The following is an 8528-nucleotide window of genomic DNA, read 5'->3' on the forward strand; positions in this document are numbered from 1 at the left end:
TCTTGAGGATGGCTTCCTAGATTGCAACTGGGAATTCTATTAGGTCCTAATAATGTGACAATTTTAGGATTATAGGCTGGCACTTAATCAAAGTCATTGTGGTTAATGAGGGGGTTGGCCAGCCCGACCCCCATGGGGCAGGAGACCCGCAGAATGTCTAGTATCAGGGTCAGTCATGCCAAATCAGCAGCAAGAGCACTGGACTAGGAGTCCAGACAGGATGGAAGAGAGCACGTAGGGATGCATTACATCCCTACTCTGGGCTAGCTGCCGCTCCAGTGGCTTAAAGTTTTTATTTCATTGAATTGTGTGAGCAATGCTATGAAATGGAACTGACCGTGCCCATTTTCGGGGCTGGCTGGGAAGGAGGAGAAGGCAGAATTTGAACCTGGTTTTGTTTGATTCAAAGCCATGGTCTGTGCCAGTTCTGGTCTCCATTCAGCCACTAACTACCTGTGCGAACAATGCCAAGTCATTTGACCAATCTGGGCCATAGTTGGTTTTTGGGGGGTTTTTTTGTTTTGTTTTGTTTTTTGTTTTTTGTGTTTTTTTTGCTTGAAACATGAGGGGAAACTAAAGTTCCTTCTCACTCAAAATCTTTGGTCTAGAAAAGTGGCCTGGGAGTCCAGCAACGTGGGTTCCCATCTTCGTACCGTCGGGTGCCAGCCTCGTGATGGGGCGGGGAGGTCATCATTTGTCTGCTCTGCTGGGTTTACCCACGTACACTGTGGGGTAATCGCTCTGTGATAGAGCAGCGAATGAGATGTCAGGGGAGGGAGGCCTCTGACATGTCATGAATACCCCACAAACAAATCTGTTTGAAATATTTAAACCAAACAAGCCAAACGCTCCTCTCTTTGAAAGGAACAGGAGCCTCTGCTGTCACTGTTTGTCAACCAGGGCATGGGCCGTGGCAGAGTCAAGACTGGCTGATTAGGTGGGAAGAGCCTTCAAGCAACCAAGCTGTGGTTTTCTCCATTCCGGGTGTTTGCTCTCTTCCTAAATCCCTGGAAAAGCCACTCTGGGAGCTCTGGGAGCCTCTGCTGTTTCCTTGCCAAGCCGTGTCCGGTTGCCTTGGGAGTCGGGGCTGGGGGAGGAAGAGAGAGGAAGACCCAGAGAGGACAGGGCAGCTGTCCTGCAGCCAGCTGCCCACAGAGGCAGAGGGTCCAGACACCAGATAGTCTCCCTTTCACAGCCTGGGGCCGCTGACAGAGCGTGGGGCTCCAGAAGCCCCCATCCCTGGGCTTCCCTGTAACATATTTTTATTCATGTTACAACATGACACGATGCCACATGCCCATGAAAGAGACCACCCAGTGTAGAGGCTGCAGGTTCCCTTTGCAGAGAAGCAGAGAGCTGAGAACAGGCTTCAGAAGACCACATGCCCTGACCCCCGGGGTTGGGGGGGGGGGGAGCAGGAAAGGGAAGAATTCCGTTTGCTTTTCACCTCCAGGGGTAGGGGGTGGGGAGCCAACCGGCATGTCCTGAGACCCCACTGACTCTCATCCAGAACTCCAAGAACACTGGTTTTGGCCATCAAATACCCGCATCCCCTTTCGAGGTCTGGGAAGCTCACCCCTTTTTTGAGTATGGGTAGGGGCGACCACGGCTTCTCGCTCTAAAAGCTAAAATTTCCAGATACTTGCTTTGCAGCCTCTCTGGTAGCTGGGACATGGGCACGTGACATATGTCCCACTCATCATGGATGGCCAACCAGACTCTCAATCCAGGGTTAGGGAGATAAGGAGGCAGGAAGAGTGGTCGGTACGGGAAGATGGGAGTTACAGGGGGTTGGGGAGGGATGGGGTGGTCAGGCTCTGGTAGTTTGGTGTTGACAAGTGTCGTGTCTGGTGCTGGGCAGTGGGTGGAGGGGAAGCCCTGCAGGCCAGGTCTGCAGTGCAGTTGGGGTGGTGCTCCTGACGCACGACCCCAGCCTGGCTCTCCAGCTTCTCCAGCGATTCTATGGCTCTCTTTTAATGCATTCCTTTGGTTAGCATTTCTGTGGCTTCCTCTTAAAGCTCTGGCAGATGCAGGATGGAAGTCAGAAGGCTGGGCCTAAGTCCTGGCTCTGTTGGGCCTCTGTAAGATGGGGCAGTGGGCCCCTGCACTCCCTGAGTCCCTTCCGGCACTAAAGTGCCATGGCCAGCAAAGAGAACCTTGAGAATGGGGGGTAGGGTCCCCGGGTGTGGTACCCCCCGGATTCTCAATCAGACCTGAGTATTCCAGTCTCCTGCCTCTACTGCCGACTATCTGTATTCCTTGGCAGAGTTACTCGTATGCATAAAGCCTCAGTTTCATCTTTATAATGGAACTAATAGCAATGTCTTACCACATAGGATTTAGGTAAGGATTAAATGAGATAATCCATGTAAAGCACTCAATACTAGGTCTAAGTCAGCACAGACACAGGCTTCCATAAAGAGATATTCTGAACATGCTTCCCTAAAAATGAATTGTTGCAAGGTAAATTAGGCTTTCATGCTTACTTAAACTAATAATAATATACATGCCACCTCCCTTGCATGTAAATTACATTTTAAGGCTTGTACAAAATTTTCACATTCTTACCTTTTTTGAGCGTTTCAACCACCTTATGTGAAGCAAGTATTCTCATCCCCATCTTACGGAGCTGAAAGCCAGGCCTTAGAGAAAAGTGACTCACCCAAGGTCAATTAACTTGGAAGGGGCAGGACAGGATGAGAAATCCAGACATCTTCTGACACCTTCCATCCCTGCCAAGGTCCAAACGAGTGAAATTATTTTTTGCTCAGTGGTCTGTGTTCTCCTGGCCTCCTAGAGTCCTGGGAATCTAGTGGTGCCCGAAACCCATTCCACCGCTGGACTTCCCAGGTATGCGAGAGAGAAATTTCCTCTGTTGGCTTCAGCTAGTTTCTGTTGGTTTCTGTCATTTGCCACCAAGAGACTCAACTGGTACAGAAGTATCACCACTAATGCTGTTTCCTTTTACCTATTCCTTTTGACAGATGTTTACTGAATTCTTGCAATGTGCCAGGGACCGTATTGGGCTCTGGGGATACAACGATGAATAGGGCACAGTTCTTGCCCTCAAAATACGACCACCCCATGAACTAGGGGTTGTCAGATGTTCCTACTTTTGTTTTCTGGAATAGGAAACCCTGAAGGACTTTGCTCAGGGTCACAGCATTTTAGAGGCAGAGCCAAGGAAAGAACCCCAGCAGAGAACTTTCTACAGAGAACATTACTTCACAACGCAGGTGATGGATGAGGGCATGCCTCAACCGCAAGGCTCGGGGGTTGCCTCTATCATTTGGAATCCAATAAAGGCTGAAGGGATAAATAAGTTCCAGAAGGACTTAGAGGAGCTCACCTAAACGATGGAGCCAGAATGAGTTATTAAGAGGCACGTCGAAGAGGTTCATATCCCTAACCTTTAGAAATAGACTTCACCAAAGGCAGCTGCTGTGTCCTTCCCATAAAGTACCTCTTGGTAGTATTGTCAGAGACAGAACAAAGGGACGGGCCAAACTTTATTCTCTCCTCATTTAGTGGGTTTTATAGCTCAGATTTTGTTCTCTGCTGCCTTCAAGAAATAGGACCCAAGCGCCTCAGAACTTCTAATCAGGAAACTTAATACCCGGAGGATAGAAGCAATAACAGGAGAGAAAGAGATTTGCTCCTGAGGTGAGTCAAATAAGCACAGAAATCCCCTACTTGGGCTCTTTCTTACAGCCCCAGAGGTGGTACCTATAGTTGGGATGAGAACAAAGAAGGAGGTGGTCTCAGCACAAAGCCATGCATCACACTCCCTAGCCATCACCATGGTAACAGCAAGTCCCCATGAAACTGGGAAGAAGCTGGTACCCCTGCCATTTTCTGCCTCACAATCTGCATGGCGGTATCCAGGTCAGAGGAGAAACTGAGTGCTCAGGTTCATTTCTGCCCTGAGACCCCTTTGTCTCCTGAAGCGTCACCCAACGGTCCCTTTTGCTATTCTTCTCAAAACCTGAACATAATTCTGAACATAATTCTCTCAGTAGAGGTTTTTCTTCTCCCTCACAGAGCCAGTCAGCAACTTACTTTTCAAACTCATTGTCTTCCAGAATATCTGAGGTACAGGGAGCCTTGAGTGTCTTCTGCTCCAGACCCCTTCCCCGTTTTTCAGAGGAGGACGTGAAAGCCAGACACATCGCGCGGTGTCCCAAGGTCCTCCTACACCTTGTCCCTGGACATCCGCCATGCTGGGATCAGGACCTGTAACCTCCATGCCTCTCGTTTCTCGTGCCCCCGGCAAATTACTGTCTGCAGGGTCTTTTTTCCTCCTTTTCCCAGCAAGTATCCTTCATGACCAAAGCAGAGAACCACAGCCCGACGACCATGCCTCCCACACGGTGCCCTGCATTGGCTCTGAGACGCTTCACTTCTAGCTCCTTCCCAGGCTTCTCCACGGCAGTGATTTTGGAAAAGAAGCTCCCTGAGGAGAGCCAGCCAGATCACGGCGCAGAATCACGTTTTCAGAGTGTCTGAAAGAACACTTCTAAAAAGAGAGGTGACCAGATCTTTAAATGTTGATTTCCTCGAGTCAGCTTTTCCACATTTCAAACCTCTCCCTAGATTCTCGGCTCTTTGAGACAATAAATGTTTCCATTTCTTCCATCCCTTTTGCACTAGCCACAGAAGGCCCTATAAGCAGATGAGGTGGCAACCGTGTGCCTCACAGTTCGAAATCTTGTGACCAGGCCCTCTCTGCGAAGAACCCTAAGAACGCAGGCAACATACAGAGATGGGCGTCCGCTGGCCCCTTTTCAAGGAAGGGCCGCCTTCCTCACTTACCATCAGTGATGACCAACACCTGTCCTGGACCAGTGGTTCTCAACCTTGACAGGACCTTCAAATCACCTGCACAGCAGTATTTTTAAAAACTCCCCAGGTGATCCCATGTGCGGCTGAGGTTGGCTGCCACTGCTCTACGGGTTAGAAATGGTTCCATCAATTCCTGATTCACAGCTGATGGGGCGGAGCTTGGGGGCCAACCCTCATTTGTCACACACCCCCTTTAATCACCCATGCCTCTTGCAAAAGCTCCACTCATGGTGAGAATATTTATGAACATCAGTTGTTATGTGGGAAAACTACAATGTGGCAGATCTTTTTATTATATTCTATTATAGAGAATATGATAAATGTATATGGTATAAAGTATAATAAATACATACATAATGTATTTTAATTTTTTATGATGTTTTTGTTATTTTATTTTATCGTATTTATTACATGCACGCCTATAAATAAGTTCACTTTTTTTTGTAAATTTAATGTTTATTTATTTTAGAGAGATAGAGAATGAGCAGGGGAGGGGCAGAGAGAGGGAGACACAGAATCCGAAGCAGGCTCCAGGTTCCGAGCCGTCAGCACAGAGCCCGACGCAGGGCTTGAACCCATGAACCGAGAGATCGTGACCTGAGCCGAAGCCGGTGCTCAACCGACTGAGCCACCCAGACGCCCCAAATAAGTTCACATTTTTAAACTACACCCTACAAACCCTACTCTCGAAAGTGTTGGCACAAGGCCCTGTCCTGAAGTCTGTGTTGCTGAACGAGGCTCCTGCACATCCTACAAATTGTGATAATCTGCACAGAACTGCTTGCTGTCCGAGAAGATACGGGAGATTAGCGGAAGTTCTACTGACTTTGCTATTTCACTGAAAGTTTCCTTTTATTTCCACATCCCACACATCCATATAGTTTATTACTTATGTCTTTCTCTTGAAAGAGGAAATATTTGTAGCCAAAAGTTCTGGTGCAGTCTATATTGGCTGTTAAAGACACAAAGATGAATCATGGTCTAGAGGGAAGAACAGACATATTCATGCAACACTCAGCACGTAATTACTGAGCACACATTAGCTCATTTTATCCCCACAACAGCCCTAGGTGATAAGCAGTAGCAGGCAGAGAGATTTATTAATTTGCCCAAGGTCACGTAGATGGTAAGCGGAGACACTGGGATTGGAGGCCAGGCAGCCTTGGTGACACATGCCATAAACGGAGTCTTTTCGTCTAACAGGCTGAGTGGTGCACTGGCTTCCAAGGTAGCATTTTGAGGGAAAGGGGCACAGAGTCTCAGGGTTGGAAGGGACATCTGAGAATATCGGGACCAGTTTCCCACTGGGGCTCGAAGTCCCTGTTCAGGTGCCTTTATGAGTCAGGAAGTTTTGCTTTCTAGTAAGTGAAAGTGCATCTCCCTGGGAGGGGTATATACTTGGGGCCAAAAGTTCCACCAAAGCAGGAAAGGACCCACAGTGTTGGCCCAAGGCCAACCACCCAATGAAAACTCTGCATTCACCATTCCAGTCTTCTCAGCAGGTGTCCCTAAGTCAAGGCCCCATATTCCCCGGGATGGGGAGGCCTAACCCATCACCAGTCACTGCACACTGAAAGGATCCTGCTGACCACCAACAGCTCCCCCAGTCCACCATCCCTAACCTTCTGCCTTCTGCGCCATCGAGACTAGGAAAGACCCAGCAAGGCAGCTGATGCTCAGGCTGATGCACAACCAGCTCTCCCCTGCCAGCCCTTAGGGGTCACATACCAGAAATGGCGACAGGTGAGGCAGAATGGGGTCACATGTAGGAAGGGCTGGAAGCTCCCTCCTCTGCATCGTGACCTTTCTTTCCAAAGCATTTGGGTCCCTACGTCCCTGGCCTTTCCTTTTGGGTGAACTCCTTGGCCATCACTATGTTGAGCCTCCTTTCACAATCCAAGAAAAACTTTGATGAAATGTAGTCCCGGACTCCCTTCTCCAGCATCCCCATGGTGGTTCCTCCAGAGCAGGGACTAAATCCTATTTACTTTTACGTTTCCTAGAGTAAATATTTATTGAACCAAATTAAATTTCTGATTTTCATTAAAAAGTGAGGCACTTGGAAAGGAAATATGGAAAGACACAATGAATGAAGAAGCATAAGAAAGTAGAACTTAAGACCCGGAAGGGATGTTCAAGATGTCCGGTCCAGGCATGACCACTGTACTGCGGGAGACTAGAGGATTTCAGCTTTCATTTCCCATGGCAGACATCCCTAGTCAATCACTGCATTTCTTCCTATGGCAGACATTACTAGTCAATCACAGGAGCCTTTCTAACTTTCCAGATTCAGTTTTGGAGTTAGCTTCCAAAATGTTCTCAACACAGCACCCCACTCCAGCAGATATTGGAGTTGAAACCTAATGCATTCCCAGATTTCTTATTCGACAGATGAGGAAATCGGGGCCCAGAGGTTGGCCTCAGACGGTTAGCTACAGGCTGGTCCCAGTCCTTGGATCATCTGATCACTGAACCTCCACTCCTCCACACCAGTTTCCAAACCTGAGGGCCACATGGCCTGGGAGAAAGAGATTAGCAACAGAGGGGTTAAGCTATTGCCTCGAATACCAGAATGAGTTTCATTTGCTCCATAAAATACCCACATTATTGTTTGAGTGTATGTATTTGCAAAAGTAATAGTCATTATAGAGAAAACTTAAAAACAAGGAAGAAAATAAAAACTGCCTTTAATCCATTTCTCCAAGATAATGTTATTAACATTTTGGTTTATAATTTTTATGTCCTTCGGGAGGGTGTGTGGGTATGAGTGTGTGTATATACATAAATACCTATTTTTTTCCCAAAGTGATCTTCTTTTTGTCACTTTCTTTTTATTTCCCATAAGAAAACAGTTCTGCATATGCAACAAGATTGTCCTTGGGAACTTTGATCTAAAGGATAAAACTTAAGAGTTTAGTCTCTGAAAATAGGCAAAAACTTTACATTTATTTATCTGATCACTTTGCAAATGTGCTCACTACAGTACAGTTGGGAGTAAATATTTCAAAAAACCATGACACAATAAAACTGATGGAGGAAATTATATGAACTACAGTTTTAAAAAATTAACTACAATTTAACTTTTTTCCTAGGGTATAGTCATGATCTCATGCCTAGAATACATTATGAGATCAGTTTCAGGGTGCGTGGGTGGCTCAGTCGGTTGAATATCCAACTCTTGATTTCAGTCCGGGTCATGATCCCAGGCTCATGGGATCTAGCCCTGTATCAGGCTCTGCCTGCACTGAGTGTGGAGCCTGCTTAAGATTCTCCCTCTCCCTCTGTCCCTCTCCCCAGCTCTCTCTCTCTCTCACTCAAATTAAAAAAAAAAAAAAAAAGAAAAAATGTTTTAATTCAGTTTTTAACATGAAAACATTAAAAAAATCCAAGCAAACTGATATATCTTGAAAATCTTTTTTTTTTTCAACGTTTTTTATTTATTTTTGGGACAGAGAGAGACAGAGCATGAACGGGGGAGGGGCAGAGAGAGAGGGAGACACAGAATCGGAAACAGGCTCCAGGCTCCGAGCCATCAGCCCAGAGCCCGACGCGGGGCTCGAACTCACGGACCGCGAGATCGTGACCTGGCTGAAGTCGGACGCTTAACCGACTGCGCCACCCAGGCGCCCCGAAAATCTTTTTTTTTTTTAAATCACGCGATAGGGGCACCTGGGGGGGTTCAGTCG

Source organism: Herpailurus yagouaroundi, unplaced genomic scaffold (assembly GCF_014898765.1).
Source record: "Herpailurus yagouaroundi ecotype Mexico unplaced genomic scaffold, PumYag 141, whole genome shotgun sequence".
Lineage (NCBI taxonomy): Eukaryota > Metazoa > Chordata > Mammalia > Carnivora > Felidae > Herpailurus > Herpailurus yagouaroundi.